Source organism: Triticum aestivum, chromosome 2D (genome assembly GCF_018294505.1).
Source record: "Triticum aestivum cultivar Chinese Spring chromosome 2D, IWGSC CS RefSeq v2.1, whole genome shotgun sequence".
NCBI classification, from domain to species: Eukaryota; Viridiplantae; Streptophyta; class Magnoliopsida; order Poales; family Poaceae; genus Triticum; species Triticum aestivum.
This window is the reverse complement of record NC_057799.1, coordinates 640,289,201-640,303,814: the sequence shown is the minus strand read 5'-3', so window position 1 is coordinate 640,303,814 and position 14,614 is coordinate 640,289,201.

Here is a 14,614-nt window from a genome sequence, read left to right as displayed (position 1 = left end):
ACCAATATGACCCAAACGGTAGTGCCACAAATAAGTTGCACTATCATTATCAACTCTGCATCTTTTGGCTTCAACATTATGAATATGTGTATCACTACTATCGAGATTCAATAAAAATAGACCACTCTTCAAGGTGCATGACCATAAAAGATATTACTCATATAAATAGAACAACCATTATTCTCAGATTTAAATGAATAACCGTCTCGCATCAAACAAGATCCAGATATAATGTTCATGCTCAACGCTGGCACCAAATAGCAATTATTTAGGTCTAAAACTAATCCCGAAGGTAGATGTAGAGGTAGTGTGCCGACGGCGATCACATCGACTTTGGAACCGTTTCCCACGCGCATCGCCACCTCGTCCTTAGACAGTCTTCGCTTAATCCGTAGTCCCTGTTTCGAGTTGCAAATATTAGCAACAGAACCAGTATCAAATACCCAGGTGCTACTGCGAGCTCTGGTAAGGTACACATCAATAACATGTATATCAGATATACCTTTGTTCACCTTGCCATCCTTCTTATCCGCCAAATACTTGGGGCAGTTCCGCTTCCAGTGACCAGTCTACTTGCAGTAGAAGCACTCAGTCTCAGGCTTAGGTCTAGACTAGGGTTCCTTATCTTGAGCAGCAACTTGTTTGCTGTTCTTCTTGAAGTTCCCCTTCTTCTTCCCTTTGCCCTTTTTCTTGAAACTGGTGGTCTTATTGACCATGAACACTTGATGCTCCTTCTTGATTTCTACCTCCTCAGCCTTTAGCATTGCGAAGAGCTCGGGAATCGTCTTATCCATCCCTTGCATGTTATAGTTCATCACGAAGCTCTTGTAGCTTGGTGGCAGTGATTGAAGAATTCTGTCAATGACGCTATCATCCGGAAGATTAACTCCCAGTTGAATCAAGTGATTGTTATACCCAGACATTCTGAGTATATGCTCACTGACAGAACTATTCTCCTCCATCTTGCAGCTGTAGAACTTATTGGAGACTTCATATCTCTCAATCCGGGCATTTGCTTGAAATATTAACTTCAACTCCTGGAACATCTCATATACTCCATGACGTTCAAAACGTCGTTGAAGTCCCGGTTCTAAGCCGTAAAGCATGGCACACTGAACTATCGAGTAGTCATCAGCTTTGCTCTGCCAGACATTCATAACATCTGGTGTTGCTCCTGCAGCAGGTTTGGCACCCAGTGGTGCTTCCAGGTCGTACTTCTTCTGTGCAGCACTGAGGATAATCCTCAAGTTACAGACCCAGTCCGTGTAATTGCTACCATCATCTTTCAACTTTGCTTTCACAAGGAACACATTAAAATTCAACGGAACAACAACACAAGCCATCTATCTACAACAACATAGACATGCAAAATACTATCAGGTACTAAGTTCATGCTAAATTTAAGTTCAATTAATCATATTACTTAAGAACTCCCACTTAGATAGACATCCCTCTAATCATCTAAGTGATCACGTGATCCAAATCAACTAAACCATGTCCGATCATCACGTGAGATGGAGTAGTTTTCAATGGTGAACATCACTATGTTGATCATATCTACTATATGATTCACGCTTGACCTTTCGGTCTCAGTGTTCCGAGGCCATATCTGCATATGCTAGGCTCGTCAAGTTTAACCTGAGTATTCTGCGTGTGCAAAACTGGCTTGCACCCATTGTAGATGAACGTAGAGCTTATCACATCCGATCATCACGTGGTGTCTCGGCACGACGAACTTTGGCAATGGTGCATACTCGGGGAGAACACTTTTATCTTGAAATTTAGTGAGAGATCATCTTATAATGCTACCGTCAATCAAAGCAAAATAAGATGCATAAAAGATAAACATCACATGCAATCAATATAAGTGATATGATATGGCCATCATCATCTTGTGCTTGTGATCTGCATCTCCGAAGCACCGTCATGATCACCATTGTCACCGGCGCGACACCTTGATCTCCATCGTAGCATCGTTGTCGTCTCGCCAACTATTGCTTCTACGACTATCGCTACCGCTTAGTGATAAAGTAAAGCAATTACAGAGCGATTGCATTGCATACAATAAAGTGACAACCATATGGCTCCTGCTAGTTGCCGATAACTCGGTTACAAAACATGATCATCTCATACAATAAAATGTAGCATCATGTCTTGACCATATCACATCACAACATGCCTTGCAAAAACAAGTTAGATGTCCTCTACTTTGTTGTTGCAAATTTTACGTGGCTGCTACGGGCTGAGCAAGAACCGTTCTTACCTACGCATCAAAACCACAACGATAGTTCGTCAAGTTAGTGCTGTTTTAACCTTCTCAAGGAACGGGCGTAGCCACATTCAGTTCAACTAAAGTTGGAGAAGCTGACACCCGCCAGCCACCTCTGTGCAAAGCACGTTGGTAGAACCAGTCTCGCGTAAGCATACGCGTAATGTCGGCCCGGGCCGCTTCATCCAACAATACCGCCGAACCAAAGTATGACATGCTGGTAAGCAGTATGACTTGTATCGCCCACAACTCACTTGTGTTCTACTCGTGCAAATAACATCAACGCATAAAACCAGGCTCGGATGCCACTGTTGGGGAACGTAGTAATTTCAAAAAATTTCCTACGCACACACAGGATCATGGTGATGCATAGCAACGAGAGGGGAGAGTGTGTCCACGTACCCTCGTAGACCGAAAGTGGAAGCGTTAGCACAACGCGGTTGATGTAGTCGTACGTCTTCACAATCTGACCGAACAAGCACCGAACGTACGACACCTACGAGTTCTGCACACGTTCAACTAGATGACGTCCCTCGAACTCCGATCCAGCCAAGCTTAGAGGGAGAGTTCCGTCAGCACGATGGCGTGGTGACGGTGATGATGTTGCTACCGACGCAGGGCTTCGCCTAAGCACCGCTACGATATGATCGAGGTGGATTATGGTGGAGGGGTGGCACCGCACACGGCTAAGAGATCAAGAGATCAATTGTTGTGTCTATGTGGCGCCCCCTCCTTCGTATTTAAAGGAGGAGAGGAGAGGGCCGGCCAAGGGGAGGAGGCGCTCCCAAGGGGGGAGTCCTACTCCCACCGGGAGTAGGACTCCTTTTCCTATTTGGAGAGGGAGAGGGAAGGAAGAGGAAGGAGGGAGGAGGGAGGAAGGAAAGGGGGGCCGGCCCCCCTCCCAATTCGGATTGGGCTTGGGGGGGGGGCGCCCCCTCCTTTCCACTAAAGCCCATTAAGGCCCATATACCTCCCGGGGGGTTCCGATAAACACCCGGTGCTCCGGTATTATCCCGATCTCACCCGGAACCATTCCGGTGTCCAAATATAGTCGTCCAATATATCGATCTTTATGTCTCGGCCATTTCGAGACTCTTCGTCATGTCCGTGATCACATTCGGGACTCCGAACTACCTTCAGTAAATCAAAACACATAAACTCATAATATAACCGTCATCGAAATTTAAGCGTGCGGACCCTATGGGTTTGAGAACTATGTCGACATGACCGAGACACGTTTCCGGTCAATAACCAATAGCGGAACCTGGACGCTCATATTGGCTCCCACATATTCTACGAAGATCTTTATCGGTCAAACCGCATAACAACATACGTTGTTCCCTTTGTCATCGGTATGTTACTTGCCCGAGATTCGATCGCCGGTATCTCAATACCTAGTTCAATCTCGTTACCGGTAAGTCTCTTTACTCGTTCTGTAATACATCATCCCGCAACTAACTCATTAGTTGCAATGCTTGCAAGGCTTATAGTGATGTGCATTACCAAGAGGGCCCAGAGATACCTCTCCGACAATCGGAGTGACAAATCCTAATCTCGAAATACGCCAACCCAACAAGTACCTTCGGAGACACCTGTAGAGCACCTTTATAATCACCCAGTTACGTCGTGATGTTTGGTAGCACACAATATGTTCCTCCGGTAAACGGGAGTTGCATAATCTCATAGTTATAGGAACATGTATAAGTCATGAAGAAAGCAATAGCAACATACTAAACGATCAAGTGCTAAGCTAATGAAATGGGTCAAGTCAATCACATCATTCTCCTAATGATGTGATCTCGTTAATCAAATGACAACTCATGTCTATGGTTAGGAAACATAACCATCTTTGATCAACGAGCTAGTCAAGTAGAGGCATACTAGTGACACTCTGTTTGTCTATGTATTCACACAAGTATTATGTTTCCGGTTAATACAATTCTAGCATGAATAATAAACATTTATCATGATATAAGGAAATAAATAATAACTTTATTATTGCCTCTAGGGCATATTTCCTTCAGAATCAGCACTGGGGCTGTAACCAAACGTTTCTTCATCTCTTGAAAACTTGCCTCACATTCATCCGTCCATTTGAACTTGGTGTCCTTCTTCAACAGCTCCGTCATAGGCTTCGCGATCTTAGAAAAATTCTCAATGAATCTCTAGTAATATCCCACGAGTCCTAGAAAACCGCGGATCTCTCCAACTGAGGTGGGTGATAGCCAATCAATGATAGACTTAACTTTGGAAGGATCCACGGCTATAACTTCTCCTGATATAACATGTCCAAGGAATCCAACTTCTTTCAACCAAAACTCACATTTGCTAAACTTGGGATATAACTGATGTTCCCTGAGTTTCTCGAGAACTAAACGCAAATGCTCCTTGTGTTCCTCTTCATTCTTCGAGTATACCAAAATATCATCAATGAACACCACGCCAAACTTATTCAAGAACTCCATGAATGCCTTATTCATCATACTCATGAAATAGGCAGGGGCGTTAGTCAATCCAAATGACATAACCGTGTACTCATATAGCCCGTACCTTGTGGTGAAAGCTGTCTTAGGTATATCCTGTTCTCGGATCTTCTACTGGTGGTTTCCTGATCGCATATCGATTTTGGAAAATACTTTAGCTCCTTGCAGCTGGTCAAACAAGTCATTGATCATCGGTAGTGGGTACTTATTCTTGATCGTCACTTCATTCAATGCACGATAATCAACAAACATTCTCAATGATCCATCCTTCTTCTCAACCAAGAGCACTGGGGCTCCCCACGATGATGAACTTCGTCGAATGTAACCTTTCTCCAATAACTCCTTAATCTGCTTCTTGATCTCTTTCAGATCATTTGCGGGCATCCGGTATGGTCTCTTCGATATCGGTCCGGTGCCTGGCAACAACTCTTTCGAAAACTCAATGTCTTGATCTGGCGGCATGCCTGGTAATTCCTCTGGAAATACATCCGGATAATCCTTCACTACGGGCACTTCCTCCTGAACAACGCCTGAGAGAGAATTTACTTGGGTCTTCCTTGGCGAATGCCTGGATATATCTTGATCCTTTTTCCCTCCGGGGTGGTGAGTAGAATTGACCTACTAGCACAGTCAATGTTTCCTCCATACTTCGATAGCCAGTCCATTCCTAGTATCACATCCAATCCTTGTGACTCCAAAATTATTAGGTCGGAGGGGAAAGCATGGCTACCAATGGTTAAGGGTATCCGATCGCACCATCGGCTGGCCATATACTCTGCACCTGGTGTGCTTACTAACAAGGGTGTCCTAAGGGCTAAGGTGGGTAACTTAAACTTGTCCACAAATCCCCTTGAAATGTATGAATGCGATGCACCAGTATCAAAAAGAATGAGAGGGTAAATGACTTAACCAAAAACTTACCGATCACTGCGTCTGGTTGCTCTTCAACCTCCTCCACGTTCACGTGGTTCACTTGTCCCCTGTTGAAAGGGTTGGGCTTCTTCCCGGAGCTTCCATTCCCATTGCCATTCTTCAACTCAGGACAATCATTGGCGTAGTGTCCAGTCTTCCCGCACTTGAAACAAGTAATGTGACTTTGATCCTTCTTGGCGGGTGTGGCTGGATTAGAGCAGTTCTGATTGCTGCCTGCTCCATTCCTGTTTCCATTCTTGGGGCCACTATGGTTATGCGAACTTCCTCCATTGTGGGTATGGCCTCCATGGTTTTGGGTAAATCCTCCCGAGTTCGGGGTGAAACGAGGCTTCTGCTGAGCTCCTGAATTGTACTTCCCTTGTCCATACTTCCTCTTGCGGCCCTCAATCTACTGCTGCTTCCCTTCAATCATAAGAGCCTTATCTACCAACTCCTGGTAGTTGTTAAATGTTTGTTGACGCTCGAAAGTGGCATGACCATAAAGAGTAGTTTGAAGCTATGTCAAGATTAATTCAAACCTATTGTTGAAAGTCACCATGGGATGGCTTTCTTCGAGAAAATCAAGATGGATATGAAAATGGCCTAAAACGGAGCTCGGATGCAAAAGTTATGACAAGTTCAGAGATGCTCATGTTGACACCAGATTAAGGAATGGCTTGAAACCAAATTAAGATGGCCTCAGATGGAAAAAGTTTCAACATGAAAGTTGTGCGTCTCGTCGAAGCGGTTGATTTTGATATAAGAAACGTCTCAATCAGAGTACGTATACAAAAGTTACAGCCGAAAATGCGCGACTGCATCAGGATGGCCGAACACTCCGGGAATGATCATCCGGGTTTTGGATTTCTCCGAGGATGGCCGGACACTCCAGGGGTGTTTGTCCGGGTTTTGGATTTTTCTGCCGCAGACTTCAGAAAACAGCCAAAAACTCCCTCAAGATGGCCCCTGATCAGAAAACGTTAAACATGAAAGTTGTTCGTCTCATCGAAACGGTCAAGATTGCTTTTGGGCTTGTTTCCATCCGAAGTCGTTTACTGCCTCAAACATGGCCCGCAAGGTGCAGCCAGGTTGTAAACCGAACAGTTTTGGAAAGTCCGGATTCCGAATTTGACTAGGGTTTTGGGTGTGGATCCAAGCCTTTTTCTTGCACGGGAAGTCTAGCCGCCTCTTATATACCTAAGGGGTGATGGCCGATTGAACAACACCCTATCGAACAAATCATCTACCACTTTTTACCTTTACCTTTATCTCTCTTCCTTGTTCTTCTTCTTCCTCGTTCTTCGTTCGTTCTTCTTGTTGCAGGGCGGCGAACCTCGAGGCCCTAGGGGCGGTCAGGCCGACCTAGGGCAGCCCATAGCCGCCGTGCGTCCAGATGGGGTGCCTCCCGGGCGCGTGGGGTTTCGAGTCCTGAAAAGCGCCCGCCGGATTGCTTGCGTACCGCGCTTCCGGACGGGTCTCCTTCAACGTGAGCTGCGGTGCATCACCCTCGGGGTTGGAGGTACACGGTGACGTGTTCGTGTACGAACACACTTTTTGGCGACTCCGCTAGGGAACATGGCATGGGTTCCCAAAGTAAGTACTCAAAAGAAGAATGGTGTGCAAGCTTCCATCGCAAGAAGTGTGACAAAGGTAAAAAAGGAAAAGAGTGAAAATTATGAACGACCAAGCCGGAGGTTTCAACATCCTCAGTACACACATTATCCACATTCTACAACTATGCCATTTATGCCGATGACATGGAATTCATCCTGAGGCATGACTGGTTACCCTTCATGGACTTATTTTAATCCATGGACGCAATATAACTTCTTACATCATGCAAAGGTTTTACCACATCATCATTCATTTGATTAGCTGCATTTGGTTGCTGATCCATATGGCCGATATATAATTATCGCCCTAAGCACATAAAACGGCCGATGGAGTGTTGACATCGTCCTTAGAAAAAGCATCGTGCAAGTTATTTTTCGGCACACAAGTTTGCCGAAAAACAGGGGGGCATGTGTTGACACCAGATTTTGGCACGACCAAGAACTTAATTAAGATAGCCTCAAATGAAGAAGTGCTCAAAGTAATAAAGTTCCGTATCATCAAAAGGAGAAACTTTGATGTTTGGGCCATCACCATCTGATCTCATCTCAAAGGCCGAAGTTGTGTTCGAAATACCGAGATTTTGTATTCAGAACACTATTCGGCTGATTACACCCCCATGACTGCCTCGTATGGAAAAGTGATCTACACGGATTGTCTTCGTCTTGTCGAAACAATCAATTCTGATATAAGAAATGTCTCAATCGGAGTTCGTATACAAAAGTTACAGCCAAAAATGCGTGCCTGCATCAAAATGGCCGGACACTCCGGGAATGATCATCCGGGTTTTGGATTTCTCCGAGGATGGCCAGACACTCCGGGGATGTTTGTCTGGGTTTTGGATTTTTCTGCCGCAGACTTCGAAAAACAGCCGAAAACTCCCTCAAAATGACCTTTGATCAAAAAACGTTCAACAAGAAAGTTGTTCGTCTCGTCGAAATGGTCAAGATTGCTTTTTGGCTTATTTTCATCCGAGGTCGTTTACCCCCTCAAAAAGGACCCGCAACGTGCAGCCAGTTTAAATCGAACTGTTTTGGAAAGTTCGGATAAAACAATCCGAATTTGACTAGGGTTTTGGACGTGAATCCAAGTCTTTTTCTTGCACGGGAAGTCCAGCCGCCTCTTATATACCTTAGGGGTAACGACCGATTGAACAACAACACCCAATCGAACAAATCATCTACCACTTTTTACCTTTACCTTTATCTCTCTCCCTTGTTCTTCTTCTTCCTCGTTCTTCGTTTGTTCTTCTTGTTGCAGGGAGGCAAACCTCGAGGCCCTAGGGGCGGTTAGGCCGACCTAGGGCAGCCCATAGCCGCCGTGCATCCAGACGGGGTCCCTCCTGGGCGTGTGGGGTTTCGGGTCTACAAAAGTGCCCTCCGGATTGTTTTGCATACCGCGCTTCCGGCGGGTCTCCTTCCACGTGAGCTGCGGTACATCACCCCCAGCGTCGAGGGTACACGGTGACGTGTTCGTGTGCAAGCACACTTTTTGGCGACTCCGCTGGGGATGAAGCTTTGAACGGTCTCCATCCCGTTCTTGCTACAAAGAGATCGTCATCAAGTTGCTGCAATCTACAAAGGTAATATGAATACCCAATTCCCCTTTGTAGATGCAAATAATCCATATGTTATTGCTAGATCGTCTAATGAGTATAATGTGTCGGCTAGCCCTAGTTTTATCAATTATGCATGTAATTATGCGCAACAGCCGATTCAGAATAATCTTCATGCTTCAACTTCATATAATTTTAGCAACATGCAACATATGTATCCGAACTCTCATGCATCGGCAACCCCACAAATCTATATGCCTATGAACAACATGATGGGTTCGATTAATCAAGGTGAGACACCCCATGTAGGAACTTCCAATAGGATGCAACAAAGTGTTTCAACTTTTTATTCATCGGCAAATAACTTGCAGTATGTTAATCCAAACGTGCCGGTGGATAGGGGAATTGGCCATGCTAATACTAGTTATTCGGCAAATTACACTAAAACATTATATGCTACACCTCATGCTAGTAATTTTCTGGCACCATACGCAACTGTTGATGTCCATAATTCGGCTCCGCACCTTCATGGTCATGGTCGAATAAGTGAAACTTCTACAGGGGCACAAATGCCTTCACCTACTACCGTGGCATATCATGTCCCCCCAACACAATTACATAATTTCGGTGACATCTTGTTACCGAAAGAGTCTAAAAGTGTCGGGGGCCAATTCTATCCAGATCGGGTCATTAAGAAAAACCTTACGTCTTTTTGGGACGAATGCAATGTTGTTCTACATGAATTAATAAAAGAGGGAAGGCCTATTAATTCTACTGCAATCCAAGCTAGATTATGCCAAAAAGAGAAAGCATTGGGTGTGGATAGAATTGTTAAAAAAGGTGGTGATTCGGATAACAAAGTTAATTCGGCTATTGAAAAGACCGAATCAAATATTACGTATACCGAATCTTTTCTAGAAAAACAGGACGACAAGGTGTTGGGGAGCTATTCGAAAGAGGAACAATATATCGTTCAAGTAACACAACCATCATGCTCTCCCAACGTGTTTGAAGAGGTATGTCTAGCAAGTGATTTACCTATCTTCTGATTTGGTCGCAACTTTATTGTTGATGCTTATATATGAAAAATTCTCATAAGTAATTTTGAAAGACCAATGAAGAAGAGAAATTTACTTGTTAGCAATAAAACTGTTATAGAGCATATCGGTCAACCTATTGTGCCATTTATAAAGACCGATAGTGACCTATTATTGTAGCCAAAATTTTCCCCATTGCTTTATCAAAATTTCATATCTAATTGTGTAGCTTTGCTTGTTTCATACTTGGCTTGCACTTGGTCTCAATTGAGACATGTGTATTCGAACTATTTTCGTTTCAGAAATTTAAAGCCAAGGTCAAATTCTTTTGAGAAATCTGGTGCTAATATAATATCTTATCCAAATATATCAGAGATAGGGTGCAAAACACAATGCATAGCCGAATGGGGATATTCCAAATTTGAACCATTCGTTTGCTTAACTCCAAAGCCGTTTGCACAACAAGATCAGCTAGAAAACAAGAAGTATACCTTCAATTCAAGCATGTGTGATCAAATATTTGATTTGTTGCTGAAAAATAATTACATTACAATTCTTGATCACCATGTTAAGCCATCAATCCAAGGATGAATGTATTGTAAGTTGCATGATTCGTCCAAGCATAATTTTGAGGATTGCAACATGTTTCGTCAAATAGTTAAATCGGCCATTGAAAAAGGACGATTGAAGTTTGTTGAAATACCAAGAGATGACCAGTCTATTCCGATTGGTCCCGATGGCAAAAAGTTTTTCCATCGGCTGCTTCAAGCCGATCCATTTAAAGAGAAGGTAAAAACTACAGGTGATGGGATCAAGCTTTCAAGTAAAGAAGTTGTTCAAGAGCACAATGAAAATATTCTTGAAGGCATGAGTTCTATCAAAGATACAATGAAGATGCCAAGGACTGGGGGGCAACAAAGCAGTCCAAAGATCAATGCAAGCAAAACAAAAGGAGATAAAGGCCGCAATAGGCACAAGCACAAGAAATCCAAGGTCACTTTTGCACAGTTATTAGATAAATATCAAAAGAAAAGTGAAGAGAATGGTGCTTATCGACCGAGTAATGCAAAAGCATCAAGATCACCCCTAGGCGCCAATCCAAGGATCGGTATTGGCAAGAAGAGAATTTTAATGCAACGTGTTCATATCCTTATTTTGGGTCGCCAATGCCAATGCCGTGGATGCCTCCCTATGCTCATGTAGATCGATATTTATCATCGGACATGTATGATACAATGGCACATTCTCCATCATATTTTAGACCATCTCACCATTATTATGCAGCTTCAAGAAAATCAATGTTAAGTGTGCTGTCATATGTTCAAGACCGTTTCAATAAGAAAGAATCAGTCCGGAGCTCAAGAAGAAATAGGTGGTAAAGCAAGTTTACCGCGTTAAAAGAGATGGTCATAAGTGTGCTAATTCAGATTGGTCTCAAATAACAAAGAGCCAATTAAAGTGTTGACATTGGCTACAAAAGGCAAAGAAGTGAAGCAATCAATTGATAAAGATCGGAGTGCGAAATCTGAAGAAAAGAGGTTGAGGGTGCACAAGGCCCAAAACGAGTTGCCATTGGTTGAAACAAAATCACGGCCGACATGGCCACTCGGCTTATCGTATTGGCAAAAGAAGGAATTACAAAATCTTAGTGCACAAGAGCTGAGAAAGAAGAACATGGCATGGGTTCCCAAGAGGGTAATTCCGAACAAAAATGATGTGCATGCTTCTATTGCAACAAGTATAAAGTGAAGAAAGAGAAGGATGGAAGCAACAAACAATTAAGCCGAAGGCGTGCATCACAACATCAAAATCTTTGATTAGCACATCATCCATTTTCTTCAACCATGCCATTGATGCCTTTGACATGGAATTCATCCCTAGGTATGATCAATTACCATCCATGGATTGATTTTGATCCATGGATGCAACATAATTTTCTATATTATGAGAGGGTATTACCAAATCACTATACATTTGGTTAGTTACATTTTTGTTGCTAAGACAAAGGGCCGAAATATTTTATTGCTATTTCATTTGTTTATTTAGGCTATACATACTTTGGTGGGTGAATTCTACACGGACCTCATGATAATGGCCGATATATAATTATTGCCCTAACCATATAATTGACCGATGAAGTGTTGACATCGTCCTTAGAACCAACACAGTACAAGTTATTTTTCGGCACGCTAGCTTTGCCGAAAAACAGGGGAGCATATGTTGACGCTCAAAAGTGGCACGATCATAAAGAGTAGTTTGAAGCTATGTCAAGATTAATTCAAACCTATTGTTGAAAGTCACCATGGGACGGCTCTCTTCGAGAAGATCAAGATGGATATGAAAATGGCCTAAAACGGAGCTCGGATGCAAAAGTTATGACAAGTTCAGAGATGCTCATGTTGACACCAGATTAAGGAATGGCTTGAAACCAAATTGAGATGGCCTCAGATGGAAAAAGTTTCAACATGAAAGTTGTGCGTCTCGTCGAAGCGGTTGATTTTGATATAAGAAACGTCTCAATCGGAGTTCGTATGCAAAAGTTACAGCCGAAAATGCACGGCTGCATCAAGATGGCCGGACACTCCGGGAATGATCATCCGGGTTTTGGATTTCTCCGAGGATGGCCGGACACTCCAGGGGTGTTTGTCCGGGTTTTGGATTTTTCTGCCGCAGAATTCAGAAAACAGCCAAAAACTCCCTCAATATGGCCTCTGATCAAAAAACGTTCAACATGAAAGTTGTTCGTCTCATCGAAACGGTCAAGATTGCTTTTGGGCCCGTTTCTATCCGAAGTTGTTTGCTTCCTCAAACATGGCCCGCAAGGTGCAGCCAGGTTGTAAACCGAACAGTTTTGGAAAGTTCGGATTCCGAATTTGACTAGGGTTTTGGACGTGGATCCAAGCCTTTTCCTTGCACGGAAAGTCCAGCCGCCTCTTATATACCTAAGGGGTGATGGCCGATTGAACAACACCCAATCGAACAAATCATCTACCACTTTTTACCTTTACCTTTATCTCTCTCCCTTGTTCTTCTTCTTCCTCGTTCTTCGTTCGTTCTTCTTGTTGCAGGGCGGCGAACCTCGAGGCCCTAGGGGCGGTCAGGCCGACCTAGGGCAGCCCATAGCCGCCGTGCGTCCAGACGGGGTCCCTCCCGGGCGCGTGGGGTTTTGGGTCCTGAAAAGCGCCCGCCGGATTGCTTGCGTACCACGCTTCTGGACGGGTCTCCTTCGACGTGAGCTGCGGTGCATCACCCTCGGCGTTGGAGGTATACGGTGACTTGTTCGTGTGCGAACAATGTTGCCACCATTAACTGCATGCTCATTTCATCATTCATCCCTTCCATAAATTTCTCCTGCTTCGCGGCATCTGTGGCCACATCATCTGGGGCATAGCGAGATAACTTACTAAACTCATCTACGTACTGAGCCACAGTACGGTTTCCCTGGCGTAATTTGCAAAACTCACGCTTCTTCATGCTCATAGCTCCAGTTGAGACATGAGCAGTGCGGAATGCTTGCTGAAACTGATCCCAGGTGATATTGGCTATAGGGAAAGTGGTCGTGTAATTATCCTACCATGCGGCTGCAGGTCCATCCAATTGGTGTGCGGCAAAACGCACCTTCTCAGCATCTATGCAACCTGCGGTGTTCAACTCCCTTCCAATCCTGCGTAGCCAGTCGTCAGCAACTATTGGCTCGGTGCTACTGGAAAACACCGGCGGGTGCAACCTTAGAAAACGGGTTAAGTTGTCAACTGGAGGTGGTGGCGGCGGGTTGTTTTTGTTGTTGCCTTGGTTCTGGACTAGTAGCTGCATCAAGGCATTCTACTGTTGGATCAACTGAGTGAGCTCCGGTGGGAACACAAATCCAGGGTCACGTCTCGGAGGCATCTGATGGGTTTAGAGGGGAGAGATTAGAATAGAATGAGGTCTAGTGAGAAAGCACTACCCATATGCACATGAGACAAACACATTCATATCACACCAAATCAATTCAAGCAAGGGCATACAATCGATCTAACTATCGTTACAGTGCTTGGACTACTACTATATACATGGGGGAATACTACTAATCATATGGTGATGTACTAGAAATTTTGATCGATGGAAGACTCCATGATATCTGCTCCAGCTTCGTCTTCATAATCATCATCACTATCATCAGGGTCGGAGTCGGTGTCGTCGATGATGATGTAGTCTTCAGAACGAATGTCATCAGAATGGTCGTCATCTCTTCCTGGTGCGGGGTCTCCCATGAATACTCCCAGCTTCCTTGTCAGGTCGTCATTCTTCTCCACTAGTATTGCGATTTCCTCCTCGTATCCGTCACGTGTAGACTTGAGTTCCTCTTCTAGCTCCATGTTCCTGGTCATCGCCTTCTTCAGATCTATCATGCTTGCACACATCTGGTTCTCCTGTCGACGAATGTGCTGGTTTAACTCCTGGATGAAAGCTGCAATGGACCTGTCCCTCCTGGTGCTGATCATCTCCCATTGCTCATCTCGGCGCCCACATATCTGGTAGATGGTGTCCTTAAGTTCCTTGTGATAAACTTCACCGATGCGTCCCATGGCGATGTGGGCTGCCATGCTCTCTCCTAGACTCCAGGTTGGTGCATCAAAGGAAAACTCTATGGGCTCAGTGACTGGCGTGAGTGTCCTTCTTGGAACTTGAACTCGAATCATCCATCGCTCCTCTTCTGGTAAAGTGGCGGTGTAGGTCCTGGTGAAGCTTCGTATCCAGATGTTCA